Source organism: Jaculus jaculus, chromosome 4, assembly GCF_020740685.1.
Source record: "Jaculus jaculus isolate mJacJac1 chromosome 4, mJacJac1.mat.Y.cur, whole genome shotgun sequence".
Classification (NCBI taxonomy): Eukaryota; Metazoa; Chordata; class Mammalia; order Rodentia; family Dipodidae; genus Jaculus; species Jaculus jaculus.
This window is the reverse complement of record NC_059105.1, coordinates 25949888-25966371: the sequence shown is the minus strand read 5'-3', so window position 1 is coordinate 25966371 and position 16484 is coordinate 25949888.

The following is a 16484-nucleotide window of genomic DNA, read 5'->3' as shown; positions in this document are numbered from 1 at the left end:
AGATGTTATGCCCAGCTCTCTGTTCTGGCTATGCCTTTCCGGCCATCTTGAAACTTTAAGACAAAATAAACCCATTAGCTCCATCAGCTGCTATTGGTCAAATGTCTTAGTCTCAAAAACGAAAAAGTAACTGCTACAGTTAGCTTCATGAAACTAAGTCAGCATAAATTAAGGTAAGAAAACATACCTGTGTCACTTGCTGTCTGCACTGTGCCTCAAGCATTCTAAAGTTGGTACCAATCAAAACTTATTGAAAGATATCCATCCTTCAACTGCATAAAACTGTTGTGAGCTATTCTGTCTCAAAATAATAATAATAATAATAATAATAATAATAATAATAATAAGGTGTTTGATCAACTGAAAAAGGCACCCAGAATTGATATCTGCCTTCCACATACATGTCACACATACACTCACATGTGCACATGCAGACAAACATCCACATGTGCCCACACACATAAGAGCATGCATATATACATACACATTTTTAAAAAAATGTTTTATCAGATAGTTTAAGCATCACATTCCAGGACCCGTTTTCATCCTCATCTTTTCACTGTTTAACAGAAAGCATATTCTAAAATGCAGCCAGGGGGCTGGAGGGATGGCTTAGAGGTTAAAGCATTTGCCTACAAAATCAAAGGACCCAGGTTCAAATCCCCAGGACCCATATTAGCCAGATGCACAAGGGGGCACATGCATCTGGAGTTCATTTGCAGTGGCTGGAGGCCCTGGCACACACCCATATTCTATCTATCTATCTATCTATCTATCTATCTATCTATCTATCATCTATCTATCTATCTATCTTGCTCTCTCTCCCCTCCCTCTTTCTCTGCCAAATAAATAAATAAATAAAAATAAAATATTTTAAATGCAGTCAGGTAGCAGCATTGTGATGGTGGATAAACAACAGAGAGAGCCACGACAAATAGCCACCCAAAAGTATATCTATTTACAAGAAAAGTACAATGTGTAAAAGAGGAGAAAAGAAACACTCTACCAGCAATCCATGCTGAACAATACTTTTCTGAAATCAACTTACAAAGTACATTTCAGGAAAAAAAAAAAGCAGTGAATGTAGGAAAAGATGGTAGCTCATGGCATAATTAATTGGATATATGCATTATTGCATTATCCATCATAACCATTTGAAATAAGGACTGTGGCTTGGAAAGTTACTTTCTATGCTAAAGTGTAGTCAGATCTAGCTATTAAACACTTGGGAGTCCACATATTAACTTAGCCAAGCATATTACATGCCTGCCATGGTATGGTTCTACAGCCAGTATCAAGCCAGACCGGATACTGATGATGACCCTATCTTTACTTGCTAAACTCCCCCAAAATAACCAATAACTACAATATAACTGAAGGGCTAGAGAGATGGCTCAAACAGATAAGACACTTGCTCAAAATATAACTGAAGCCTGTCAGTGACCAGAGAGAAGTAAAGAGAAAATGCTATCAGCATTCAGAGCAAAGACACCTTTCAAAGGAAAGGAATTAAGACTAGCTTCCTGGGGTGATTTGAGCTCTTCATCCTAAGTAAAGGGATGAGTGGAGATGTGGAAGAACATTCCAAGCCAAGGTGCCTAGAAGAATTGAGGGAAAGAGTTCATGGAAGAAGAAAAATGGAAGACTGTGGATATGAAGCTGTGGATATAGAATTAAGTTGTAGATACAGAAGTGAGGAAGTAACCAGAGGTTATTCAACACTATCACAGCAGCAAAGATAAGAAAACAAACTAAATGTTCATCGAAGAATAAATTATTAAAATATGGTACATACACAAAATGGAATGTTATTCAACCTTGAATTGAAAATGTAGTATGGTGGGGTAGAGATGTCTCAGTAGGTAAAGTGCCAGTGGCCCAAGCATGAAGGCTTGAGTTCAGAGCCCCAGCCATCACATAAAATGTTGGGCAGGTGGCATGCACCTATAATCCCAGTGCTGGGAAGATGGAGACAGGAGGATCCCTAAGACTAAGTGGTTAACTACTGTAGCCGAGTCAGTGATTAGGGTTCAGTGAGGAGCTATGTCTCAAAAAATTAAAAATAAAACAATAAAGTGAAACAGCAACCGGCCTCTACATGCATGTGCACAGAAACGTACATGTGTCCTCACACCCATGTGCCCATGCATGTACATGTGTCCTCACCCATATGCCCATGCACGTACAAACTGGCTTATGCACATGCACACTCCGCACATACGAATATAGAAAATTTTTTAAGGAGGAAATTTTACAGTCTATGATAATATGGATGAGTCTTCAGTAACACTAGGAGAAATAAGCAAGCCACAAAGGAGTAAATACTACTGAATTTTGCTTTTATGAGGCATGGAAAATAGTCAAACTCATAGGAGCAAAGAGAACAATAACAGATGCCTCGGATTAGAGGGCTTACATAGTGGGAAGTTGCTAATCAATGCCCACAACATTTCAATTATACATGTTGAACAATTCCAGAGAGCTTCTGTGACACTGTGCCTAGAGTTAATATTGCAAAGAGGACAGCTCTCATGTTAAGTATCCTTATCACAATAATATCAAATAGAAACTGAGCAACACATTCAGAGTCACCTGGCTAGTCAGTGACAGATTCATGACTCCAGTATGAGAAACCTAACTCCATAGCCAATGCTCTTGACATTCTCCATATGGCTTTTCAGCCAACTCTTCAATAATACACTGTCCTTTCCAGGCATCCAAAAGCTAAGAGCAAGATGACCAGATGACCTTTAAGAAATAAATACTATGACATAAGTTGGGTAGGCAGCATGTGCCTATAATCCCAGTGCTACTGTGGTCTCCACAGTGAGGGTAATGGACAGCCACTGTTGTACTGAAGAGACTGCCCTATACAGAGGTGGCGACGCTGCAAGAAGATGGGTTAGGAATTTTTGCCGTAAAGGATGGAGGCTTACACCAAGAGAGGAGAAATGGCTAAGGAGAAAAGCAGACAGATCCTGAGCATTTACAAAGTAGAATCAATAGTACTTGATTGGAGGTAGGGGGTCAGAAAACTAGCAAACAGGCAGACTCCCATGACTTGAAGCAAGGGACAGAATGGATGTTATTTACTAAAGCAGGAGGGGGTGAAGGTAAAGGAGACAAGCGAAGAATGCAACAAACCTTCAATTCTAAAGTAGTGTAAGAAAATTCTGAAATAATGTCTATATTTTCCAATAAATACAGGCTGATGGGGTAGGCAGCTGGTCTAGGAAATAATTTTCATGAAAGTTTGAGTAAGTGATTAGCTTTCAGAAGTCCTTATAAAGATAAATGATCCTCCTGACAGCTGGGATTTGAAAAGAAATGCATAAAATCCTAAGTACTTAAGTAAGCAGTGACCTTACATAGCACTTACTATTGCTTTATCAACCAGAGTTCCATCCCCACAAACAGCAGGTGCCTCCCTGCCTCAGTTTTAACTGGAATATGGACTTGGACATCTTGGATCAATGACAGTAGCATGGTAAGCCCCTCTCCAGAACTTGGCAACAATGTTGTTGCCTCAAGCTGATATCTGTTTGTATTTTATTAGTAAGGAGCCTTAAGGATGCTTTTATGGCTGGAGAGATGGCTTAGCGGTTAAGATGCTTGCCTGAAAAGCCTAAGGACCCATGTTTGACTCTCAGATCCCAGGTAAGCCAGGCTCACAAGGTGATACAAGTGTGCAAGGTCATTACATGCGCACAAAGTGGTGCATGCATGTGGAGTTCGATTAAGGTGGCTGGAGACTCTGGCACACCAATTCTCTCCCAATAGCCCTGTGACACACACACACACACACACACACACACACACACACACACACACAAAGGCCAATCTGTTGGGATTGCCTCCCCCCAAAAAAGATGATTTCAAATCTTTCTCTAATACTTCTCTCAATATAGACTATTTTGTGATGCCATAAACTTGAGTGGTGTCCAATGATGGATTGGATACCTGCATTTATACCTTGAAACTTGTATGGATAGAAAATTAGGTGACTATATCATCCAATAGTGTTTGTATTAACACAAAATGAACACATATCATGCAAAATATGATTTAAAGGGAGGGTCAGAGTGTTCCCTGGAGAAAGGAACCTGTACCCATTGTATTCACAGCTTTTATTTAAAGTACATTAACAGAAAACTATGGGGAGCTATAGCCAAATTGAAAGAATGTTTGTAATTGCCTATGACAAATCCCTAGTGGATTAACTCATGTATGTCCTCATAGACCATGAGTTGCTTGCCTCATGCTTATCAGTTCAGATTAGATGTACGAGTTGTTTGGTTCATGATCATTTCATCAGGAAATCTTTTTTAAAAGCAGTGGGCCCCTGCCTTCAAGATACTCCACCCGAGGTGCACAGCCTTCCATGTCCTCAGGTGTAGCTTGTGCAAAGATAACCCTGTTGTGCATTAGCTTGATGTCCACATCTCCCTGATTTAGCTGGATATTCACAATTAGAAAGACCTTGTGAGTGAAAATGGGTCATGAAAAATTAAACTACATACAGAGAAAAGGCAAACTATATACATGATTAAAGCAGGACAAATATGGGGTAGGCATGAGATATAAGCACAGTATAAAATGGTAAATAATACTTGGCCTCATAATTAGCAATGCATCAGAGAGTGGTAGAAACTACAGCATTATGTCAAAAGTAAAATAGCTTCTCAGATGATTGCTGTTATAAAGGAATATGGGACTTGTGGTGCCTGATCTTTTCTATTTCTATTCTATTTTATCATAAAATATATGAGTCTCCTAATGTAAACATATTGCCAACTGATTCAGCTTCTTGAAAATATGTAAGCCAAATAAAACAAACATATTGTAGGTTGTCAATTTGCAACTGTAATTGAAAGCATAATAACTTTCTCAATATTTCTTAGTCATACTTTAGTTGAAAAGGGTTGGCCCTCTTCTGGGGTTTTCTTTAATGTCTGGAATTCTCATTTACAATGAAGTCACCTTTCTTGAGCCACATGCTCTTGCCAGGAAAAGCTAGAAAAACCTAAATTAGGGCTAAGGAGAAGGATCAGAGGGTAAAGGCACTTGTTGTACAAGCATGAGGACCCAAGTTCAACCTCCAGCAACCAGTAAAGAGCTGGGCATGGCCACATATGCCTGTAAGCCCAGCATTGGGGGGTTGAAGATAAGAGGATCCCTGAAGATCCCTGATAAACCAACAACAGCTCCAGGCGCAGGGAGAGACAGTCTCAGGAAAATGAGACAGAAAAGTGATAAAGGAAGATGAAGACAGTCAATTTCTACATTTGGCCTCCTCATGGAACAAAGGGCATGTGCATCTGAGCATACACATGTATACAGGGAACTCTACACACAGAAAGGAAAGAAAAAGACTCAAATTTTGACACTTACTTTTTCTAGGAAGACACAAAGCTTAAGGATACCTGTGGCATTTTCAACCATTGTAAATGAATCCTAAATTAATTAAATCAATTTCTCAAATTATATTTCAGTGTTTGTTGTGAACTAGGAGAAGATAAGACAAAAAGAAAACTGGTACTTACCTAACAGGCATGACATCTACACAAAGGAAACTACACATTCCAGAAATAAAAACAACAGCTTGGAGGGAGGCATAATTAATGAAATAGTTCAAGGTTTTTGTCTCACTAAAATTACCAGGTGTTTTTGATAGTTCTGCACAGGAGTTTGTAGTGCTGGGGACAAAACCAAAATCATAGCTTCAGAGTTCTGTGCAGGGCTAAGCGGACAGTATGAAGCAATACCTCACTTCTGTCAACAACACACAGCATGTAAAACTGATTTTCAGAACACTGTAACTGTCCTGCATGACAGTCTCTCAACACCTACACAATTGCTTTCTCCTTTATAGAAAATTAATAGCATTAAATTGCCTTATATTTTCCAAGTTCTCCTCAATTTAGTTTTCAAAGAACTTACTATTGTTGGAGTTTGCATCAAGACTTTTTTCAAAGGGCCCCCCCCCCAAAAAAGTATATGGGAAACAAAAACAGTAACATGTACAATATTATTCCATTTTTTGTTTTTACAAGATGTATATAGGAAAAGCAATAGTGCTGAAAAAAGTAAACCAATGTACACTATCACTGGGCATTCATAGTGCTAAGGTGATTTGTGATGGCAGAAAGGGAAAACTGATCATACTGGCACTTTGTACTGCTCAGCAGAGAGAAAATGAGGGGCCCATGTAGGTAAGAGAAACACTCTTCAGAGAAGGAGTACAGGGGTGCTGAAAAAGACACAGGAGTTCCAGGAAGACAATGAAGACAGAAGCAGGTAAGGAAGATGCAGAACCTCTATAAGAGGTCACTTACTGTGGACTTCATCCTGAAGGAAATAATGGACAGCTAGTTATACTGGGGAGACTGGTCTGCATAGGGCAAGAGACACCACAAGGAGTTTAGCTAGGAGGTTTTTCTCAAAACAATGGTGATTTCAAAAAAAAAAAGTTTATTTAATTTTATTCTCATGACTCCTTAATAACAGCACATAATTTTTCTTTGGACAATGAAAATCACACAAATGCAACCAGGTATAATATTAAATCTCTTCCAATTGCATTCTCTTTTCCCGTAATGATCAGTGATTCTGGGTCCACTTTAGACCTAAGCAGCACAGTGAAGATGAATGACAGCTCTGTTTCTTCTCTTTCTTTCTTTGCATCCTTTATAACTTGCCAACTGCAATGTGAGACCTCTGCAGGCTTGGATGACAGTGAAACTGAAGAGGGGTAAAGGTGCCAGGAAGGTGTTCCTTGAATGACTCGCCCATCGTTAGGTGTTGGTGACTTCTGGAAAGGATAATTATGAGCTGATTGTTTCTTTCATAGATACCTTGAGTGAATTCCTCTAAGGGTCTTCTCTCAGGGCCTTTGATGGTAGCTCTCTCTCACACACATTCTGTCCCTCTATAACAGACTTTTGACTCCCATGAAGTCCATATCCTTCAGCAGTCTACATCCAGTTTTGGATTACATTAGTCCTTCACACAGTATTCTAGACAAAGTCTATTTCAATATAATCCCAGGCTGTACCTTCCAGCAGAACATGCACCTTGTCCATAAGAAACACATGCTGGCCCACTTCACAGAAAATTGCTCCCAGCCAGAAGCTCTGGTCAGTTCCTTACTTCAATATTTCTCATGAAAAGAATCAGCTCACCAAATCCCAGCTAACAGGTGTCAAGTCCTCTCAGTAGATCTTCTGAAATCCTTCATCTCACTGGCTTAAGGGAGGAAGAAGCACTTACTTCTTCAGTAGTCTTACAATGGGTGAATATCCTGGGTTGAAGCTGTTCACTAGTTGCTTCATCCCCAGGTGATGCTGCACTCATGGTCAGTACCTCAGCTCAGCATGCGTGGTTCATGGAACAAATAGTGTCATGTTAGTCTTTGCTGCTTCTGTTGAAACTCAATAAAAAAGTGTCATTTCTATAGTCCACTATTTCCTTGTGATATTAATCTCTGCTTGTCTGCTTGATTGTGCAAACAAACATATCTCTGGTTATTTCTGTGAGGGATCTACTAGATTAGGTTAGTGGAGGAGGAAGGGAATTATGGGAACACCATCCTATGGGCTGGGCTCCTGGACAACATACAAAGGAGAAAGCTAGTTGAATATTCAGCATTCATCTCTTTCTACTTCCTTCTGGCTAATATGATAATGCAACACCAGTTTCCTGCTTCTGCTATCCTTCTCCTGCCATGATGGGCTTTATCCTCTGGAATTTTATGCCAAAATAAACTCCTTCCTTTCCTAAGTTGCTTCTGGTTAGGTATTCTATCCCAACAATGAGAAATATACAAAATATACTTTTATGATACATATACAAAATATATAGCCTCAAATGTCTGACTTGTATGTTTTGTTCCTAATTTCATTATATTGCTTTATATTTCACTCTCAGTGAGGAAAAATGAGGTTGAATGCATATTTGTGATGCTGGCAATTGATTTCAAGGCCTCACACATGGTAGGCAAGCATCTCGCACTGAGCACCCGAACAGTATCAATTGCTACTTTCATGGAAACAAGTCAGCAGTAACTGTATGTGTTTGTTGAGCAATATGTTTTAAACTTTATATATTAAATAAATCACAGGATAATTCCCTTGAAATCTATAGTCATTACAAATGTATAAGGTTCTCACATTTTGCCCCATAGAATCATAAAAAATGACTTTTCTCACATGTTCTCATGCCCACATCAATACGGTATATTTCCTCTCCATATTTGTTTCTCTTGAATTAAAACAGTTTTTGTAATAAGACAAGGCTAAGCACTTAACTACAAAAGATTGTCAAGAACAGCAGATCCTCATGAAGTCCACATTAACTGAGGACTTTAGTCTAGACATACAACATGACTAATGTAGCCAGAATTTGACAATCTCATGGTAATCAAAATAAAGTTACCTGTCAGTGACATACATGATATATATGTAGTGGGTATAAATTGTAGATCACAAACTTAGCTGCTCAAGAAACACGACTTTCTTATGTTCTCTGTTTGAATTAATTTCTATCTTATAACTTCATATTGCTGAGTGAGGAAATTTAATATCAGCCATTTTGTGTTAATCTGTGACTTCAGCTTTTCTTGAATTCAGGGTAGCCACATGAGGGCAGAGGATGGATTGCTTACATACCGTGGAGAACAATCTGGCCTTCTGCCTTCCTTGATGAGATGCCAATGCCTAGTGGTGAGGGACTCTTTCTTATCTATTCTCCCTCACATTTCACTCATTTCCCAAAATACTTAATAACAGAGGTTGGCAGTTTCACCAACAGAAACATTCTAAAACATAACCTACAGCCAACCTACACAGGAAAAAGAAATAAAACAAATGAATCCAGAGGGGGACAAGAAGTCATAGCAGCAAAAGTAGAGCACGATAAGAAGTTGAAAATATTACTCATTGTCTGCAACTTCAAATGCCATTGATAAACTATCTTTCCATTTTCTGGCCTCAGAGATAGTCATGTGGCTTTAGGAGCTAGATCAAGAAAGAGGTGACCCTGTCCCCCCGCACACACACACACTGACCCCTGCTAAAAGACAGTAAACTTTTTAACACTAGGACAACTTGTCTTAAAGAAAACAACTGAGGTCTGGTAAAAGATCACTTAATAAACTGTGGCCCCTCTGGCACTAAATGGTGCTTCTGTGGCTAAGGATGTTAATTTTTTTTCAAAGGCTTAATAGACAGTGGTCCAGCTACCCTGGTGGGATTTAGCCCAGAAACAATGCTGGTCACAGTTTTTTAATAACACATATTTATTACAAGCCTACAATAGAAAATATCAAGTCACCACAAAGAGTGTGTTTAAGGCCAGGCTCTCAGACAAAACAAATCACCAGAATACACATTGGGAGGCAATAAGTGCCCTAGACAAGGGAAAATAGAATGTTACAGGAGCTGAGAAGAAAGTATAGAGGAGTTAAGAGAAAGGAACTAGGGATGCCTTCCTGGGGATTTGAACTAAGAGCCAAATATCCAGGATAGGATGTATAGAAGCAGATGAAGGCATTCCCATGAACCTACACATGAAAAGGCAAAATGCAGAAAAGGAAGGGATTGTAGAAAGAAGAAAGAATAAGGTTGGAAAGATAGGTTGGGGTACTAACCAGGAAGGTTGAAACTCTATATAAGGAGTTTGGAGGGTCTTGTTTGGTTTTTCCTTGTTTCTCCTGCTAGGGCCCTCCCATTATTAATGAATTCAAATGTCAGAATGATACTCCAGTAAACAATGGGAAGGAGACTGTAACAGGGAATAGGGAAAGGAACTGGAGACAATAAAAAGTAAGAGTCAAGGGAAAGAGTCTCAGAGACATCTACAGAGAGCCAGTCCTGGGCCTGATGTCCTTACCTTCCTGCTTTAGCAGCCTAGCAACCCCACAGCAGGGAGGCAACAGCACAGGCTTAAATGTCAAGAAAGGACAACACCCATTCCCACTGACAAATCTAATGCTAGAAACCAAGAATAAGGACTGCTGTCAGCCAAGAAGTACAGCCATGGATAACTGAATGGGTCTTGGGACTCTTGACTGACAAATGTCCCTTTCTCCTCTTTCTTTCTTTCTTTCTTTCTTTCTTTCTTTCTTTCTTTCTTTCTTTCTTTCTTTCTTTCTTTCTTCCTTCCTTCCTTCCTTCCTTCCTTCCTTCCTTCCTTCTTTCTTTCTTTCTTTCTTTCTTTCTTTCTTTCTTTCTTTCTTTCTTTCTTTCTTTCTTTCTTACTCTCTCTCTCTCCTTCCTTTCATATTCCAACTACCTATCTAAGTCTTAGAATACATGCAAGGCACAACTTTCATTTAAAAACAATTTTCAAAGAAAATCACTGGGCTGTGTTTTTCTAGAGACAGAAATTATTTTCTCATTAAAAGAAAATAATTTAATTAATAATTTGAATGATACAGGATTACATTTCTAATTAACACCACAGAAAAAGCACATTTAATTTGTATGAGCCTTTGTAGAGATATGTAAGTATATGTAGAATAAATTTCTAGTTTGGTAGGTTTATAGACCAACTAATATATTACTATGTAAAGATTCTATGTAAAGACATAGTCCTTTGTTTGAAATCTGAAATAACTTGGCAGTCTTTTTGTTGTTGATGTTGTTATTGTTTTGTTTTGCTTTTTTTCCCAAGGCAGGATCTCACTCTAATCAAGGCTGACCTGAAACTCACCCTGTAGCCCCAGGGTGGCCTCCAACTCAAGGCAATCCTTTTATCTCTGCCTCCTAAGTGCTGGGACTAAAAGCGTGTGCCACCATGCCTGGTTCTGTGTTGTTTTTGTCTTAAAATATAGACGTTGTGACTTCTACATCTCTCAAAGTCATCTCAAGATTAACATCTACACTGAAATTAAAGAACCCTGCTTAGCTCTCTCCTGGATCCATTATTGGTCTTACTTTAATTGGTTATAATATGGATATAGGACATTCACTGTGAGAGCTGGCAACCCTCACTGAACTCCAGGAAGGAAATACGAGCTACTTTAATCTCAGTGCTCAGATTAATAAAGGAAGGCATCCAGCAGTTCATAATGAGCCTAAGGTTACTGGCACATGAAAGGCAGGTCTGGAAATGAAAGCCAGGACTTTGTTGTCTCAACCTTTCCCCTGAGGACAGAAGTGTCTTCTAGAATCTTTAGTCTCACGGACCTGACCTGAGAGAGGATCTCCTTCAACCTCTTTGTGTTATGCAAGGGCAAACAGGTACTAAGAGGGTTTTTTTGTTTGTGTGGGGCCATATTGATGGCTAACAATTAATAATTTATGAATTAAAAGCCAGACAGTGTATAGAGTTTTATAAATAATTGGGGAGGGATTTAAGGGAGATGTTGCTCTGAATTTAAAAAAGTTAATTAAAAATAAACCTTAGGCTATAGAGATGACTTAGCAGTTAAAACGTTTGCCTGCAAAGCCTCAGTACCCATGTTCAACTCTTCAGGTCCCACGTAAGCCAGACGTTCAAGGTGACACAAATAAACAAGGTCACACATGTGCACAAAGTGGGGAGCACTCTGTAGTTCAATCACAGTGGCTGAGGCCCTGGTGTGCCAATTCTTTCTCTCTCTCCATCTCTCACCTCTCTCACATTAAAAGCAAAGGCCAGCCTGTTGGGCTTACCTCCAGAAAAAAAGAACAAAACATCCTTAGGCCTGGCCTGGTGGTGCAAGCCTTTATAACCTAGTCCTCTGGAAAGCAGAGGAAGGAAGATCACAGTGAGTTCAAGGACAGAACTGAGATGACAGAGTGAGCTAAGAACTGGTGCCCATCATTGGATGAATGGATTACAAAGTTATGGTACATGTACACAATGGAATTTTACTCAACAAAAAGAAAAAACAATACAACAACATGTGTAGAAAAATGGACGTGGAACAGATCGTACTCAACAAAAATCACACAATCCGAGAAAGACAAACACCACATGGTCTCACTTATCTGTGGTTCCTAACCTGGACCAGCTCAAGTTGCTGACACACTTGATAGGCAGACAGTAAGGATGGAGAGCCTGCAGGGAAGGGGAAAAGGAGGGTGGGGAAAAACAAACACAAAACTAAATCCAAAATGAACTGGTATCATAAAAACCTTTATCCTTGGAGATAGACTAAAAGATATAACCCTCACCAGGAGTGAGGGGGGGAGCACCTGAAAAGAAGGGGCCTGGAAAGGGAAGAATGAAACCTAAGCTTATTTTTTTTGTGTGTGTCTCTGTACAAGAAATTGGCTTTTTATGTCCAATACAAGAAATTGGCTGCTATCCACAATGAGCTGTTCATCAAAGAGACCTACAAGGTCCCCAGAACAAGACAGTTTTCTGTCAAAGCACTTGGTTACCCACCTGAGACAAAAGCTAAGATCCCATTCCTGAAGACACCATATGCTGCTGACACAGAGCACAGAAAGACCTGGCTGGAATTCAGAAGCAAGCCAGTCCCCAGACAGTTAGCATGTCTAGTGCTGGAAAGCACTACATGAGCTACCAGTGAAAAGTGGCCAACAATGGTCTGAACAACCAGAGGTCTAAGCTACTCAGAAGCAAACACCCTGACAGGATTTACAAGCCAGTGCAATAGTGGCACACAACCAATAGCTTTCTAATTGGCTAAGAGATCTGCTCAGTGTAAAGGAACCCATATCTGGAATTGGGAACCAGATCAGAACCCTATGGAGACAAAGACTATGCTCTCCAGTGTCAAGCTCTCACTAGTTTCTTTTTGTTTTTGTTTTTGCTAAAAAGGGGGGTTGAAACAAAAAACAAAAAAGGGTGAGTTACATACAAACGCTTTTCCCTAAATTAATAATGGTTGGGCTGGAGAGATGGCTTAGTGGTTAAGCACTTGCCTGTAAAGCCTAAGGACCTGGTTCGAGGCTCGCTCCCCAGGACCCACGTTAGCCAGATGCACAAGGGGGCACACGTGTCTGGAGTTCGTTTGCAGTGGCTGGAAGCCCTAGCACGCCCATTCTCTCTCCCTCTCTCTATCTGCCTCTTTCTGTCCCTCTCTGTCTCTGTCAAATAAATAAATAAAAATTTTAAAAAATCTTTTAAAATTAAAAAAATAATGGTTATCCCATTTAAATTATGCTAACTTCACTCTCTGTTGGAGAATCTTTTCTTCTTTTTTAGAAGGTAGCAAGGTCTGAGGAGATAAACTACACCTGGCACTTCAGCCAAGCCACAGCTGAAACCACAGAGGAATTGGGGAGATGAGCAAGAGTGCTGCTTCCATGGTGAACCTGATAATCAGTGCCAGGGTGAAGGAGACAGACCCTGAGGATACTCAACATCTACCAAACTGGAGATCCAGAGGCTCCTAAGAGTTCATCACTGAAGTAGACTTAAAACTCACCCACTACAGCTCAGGGAATTTTGCAGAAGAGGGGGCAGAAAGACTGTAAGATCTACAAGTTGAGACATCATGCCCAGAGTCATTCCCTCTCCCCGCAAAAGAACTGACTGCTGCTCCCAAAATGCATAACCCACATCCCCAGAGGGAATACCTGCAACTCCACCGAAGAAAAGGGGCGGGGAGAACGGAAAAGAAGGTGCCAGCATATGATGTTTCTTACAAAACATTTTGATAATAATAATAATTTTTAAATAAGAAATAAAAGTGAAGAAAAGATAGCTTAATTATTTTGACCTGATGAAAGTGATTAAAAGTGAATTTCATTTGTTTAAAACTTGGTATCTATTACTTCAATGAGTTTTTAAAATTAAGCCATTAAGTCAACACATGTTTTATGATTTTTAATTAACTACTTTTTAAGTCATGCATCCAGCTTTACCATATATTTAAAACAGCTTCTGGGCTGGAGAAATGGTATAGCAGTTAAGCACTTGCCTGTGAAGCCTAAGGCTCTTCCTTAGGGTCTGTAATAGAATCAAGTTCAAGCTCCTTTTGTTGCTCTTTCAGATGTGTTCATCATGCCATTCAGCTGCCTGTCATGGGGGCACAGCAGATGCTGGCCCCTCGACCTTGGATTTCCCATCCTCTAGGACCATTATCTAATATATTTCTATTTATCATAAGATAGTCTCAGAAGGTCTGTTACAGCAGCACAAGTCTTGCTAAAAGAGTTGCTTCTCTACTTTTATTTTTTTTTATTTTTATGTATTTTATTTATTTTTTATTTGCAAGAGAGAGAAAGAGGCAGACAGAGAGAGAGAATGGGCATACCAGGGCCTCTAGCCACTGAAAATGAACTTCAGATGCATGCACTACCTTGTGCACCTGGCTTATGTGGGTACTGGGGAATTGAACCTGCGTCCTTAGGCTTCCCAGGCAAAGGCCTTAACCACTAAGCCACATCTCCAACCCTGCTTCTATATTTTTCCAAAGATGGAGTAAACCATCAAACATGTAAGAAATGCTATCCTACTTCAAACTACCTGTGACTAACTGTTCTGTTGCTTGCAACTGGATACTAACTCAGGGTCATGCTCCAAATGTCCATATACCTCCTCAGAATCTGCAAGTTCTACCATTTTTTCATTTTTGTAATTTTATGAATATCTGCTTATCAGGTAAAAATTAAGCAACACAAAAGTTATATGTTGAAAAGTGAAGTTCTGTTTTCATGTTCCCTACATCCTCCTTTCCCCCAAAAGAAACATGACTAGTAATCCCAGCACTTGGAAGTCTGAGGTAAGAGGATCACAGTAAGTTTAAGGATAGCCTATGCTAGAGTGAGATCCTCACATCATAAAAAAAAAAAAAAAAAAAAAGTTCTTTTGTAGTCAGAGAGTAAAAACCAGTGAACAGAGATCACAAGAAAACATAATTATTAGCCAGCTAAGACTAAGCAGAGTAACCTCCCAAAAAGCCTAAATCCCAGTTCAAGGTCTTTCACACATTCTACCACAAAGAACAGCATACAGTAATGTTGATCGCATTTGGCAACGCATGATTGGTATTACTGCCTCCAGGCAGGACAGGGTCAAGGACACTAAACAACTGGATGGACATGTTCCTTGTTTTTCTTTTCTCCAGTTGGCCTTGACCATCTCGTACTGGGCTTCAAGGCTGTTCACGTGCATTACACACAGAGCTGTCTTCTCTGTTTTGTGATGTCCTTTACCATATATACCCCACACCCCTTACCACAGTTTGATATCTCTCAGACTTTTTTTCTCTTATAAAGCATTTTAATGAGTATTTTAATACATGAACATATTATAACTTGATCCTGTTCCCTTCTGACTGTTCTTTCATCAACCTTCCAATTCTACTGAGCCCCATCTTCTTTTTTTTTATTTTTTTATTTTTTTTAATTTTTATTAACATTTTCCATGATTATAAAATATATCCCATGGTAATTCCCTCCCTCCCCACCCCCACACTTTCCCGTTTGAAATTCCATTCTCCATCATATTACCTCCCCATTACAATCATTGTAATTACATATATACAATATCAACCTATTAAGTATCCTCCTCCCTTCCTTTCTCCACCCTTTATGTCTCCTTTTCAACTTACTGGCCTCTGCTACTAAGTATTTTCATTCTCACGCAGAAGCCCAGTCATCTGTAGCTACGATCCACATATGAGAGAGAACATGTGGCGCTTGGCTTTCTGGGCCTGGGTTACCTGACTTAGTATAATACTTTCCAGGTCCATCCATTTTTCTGCAAATTTCATAACTTCATTTTTCTTTACCGCTTAGTAGAACTCCATTGTATAAATGTACCACATCTTCATTATCCACTCATCTGTTGAGGGACATCTAGGCTGGTTCCATTTCCCAGCTATTATAAATTGAGCAGCAATAAACATGGTTGAGCATGTACTTCTAAGGAAATGAGATGAGTCCTTTGGATATATGCCTAGGAGCGCTATAGCTGGGTCATATGGTAGATCAATCTCTAGCTGCTTTAGGAACCTCCACACTGTTTTCCACAATGGCTGGACCAGATTGCATTCCCACCAGCAGTGCAGAAGGGTTCCTTTTTTTCCACATCCCCGCCAACATTTATGATCATTTGTTTTCATGATGGTGGCCAATCTGACAGGAGTGAGATGGAATCTCAATGTAGTTTTAATCTGCATTTCCCTGATGACTAGTGACGTAGAACACTTTTTTAGATGCTTATATGCCATTCGTATTTCTTCCTTTGAGAACTCTCTATTTAGCTCCATAGCCCATTTTTTGATTGGCTTGTTTGATTCCTTATTATTTAACTTTTTGAGTTCTTTGTATATCCTAGATATTAATCCTCTATCAGATATATAGCTGGCGAAGATTTTTTCCCATTCTGTAGGTTGCCTCTTTGCTTTTTTCACTGTGTCCTTTGCGGTGCAAAATCTTTGTAATTTCATTAGGTCCCAGTGGTTAATCTGTGGTTTTATTGCCTGAGCAATTGGGGTTGTATTCAGAAAGTCTTTGCCAAGACCAATATGTTGAAGGGTTTCCCCTACTTTTTCCTCTAGCAGTTTCAAAGTTTCCGGTCTG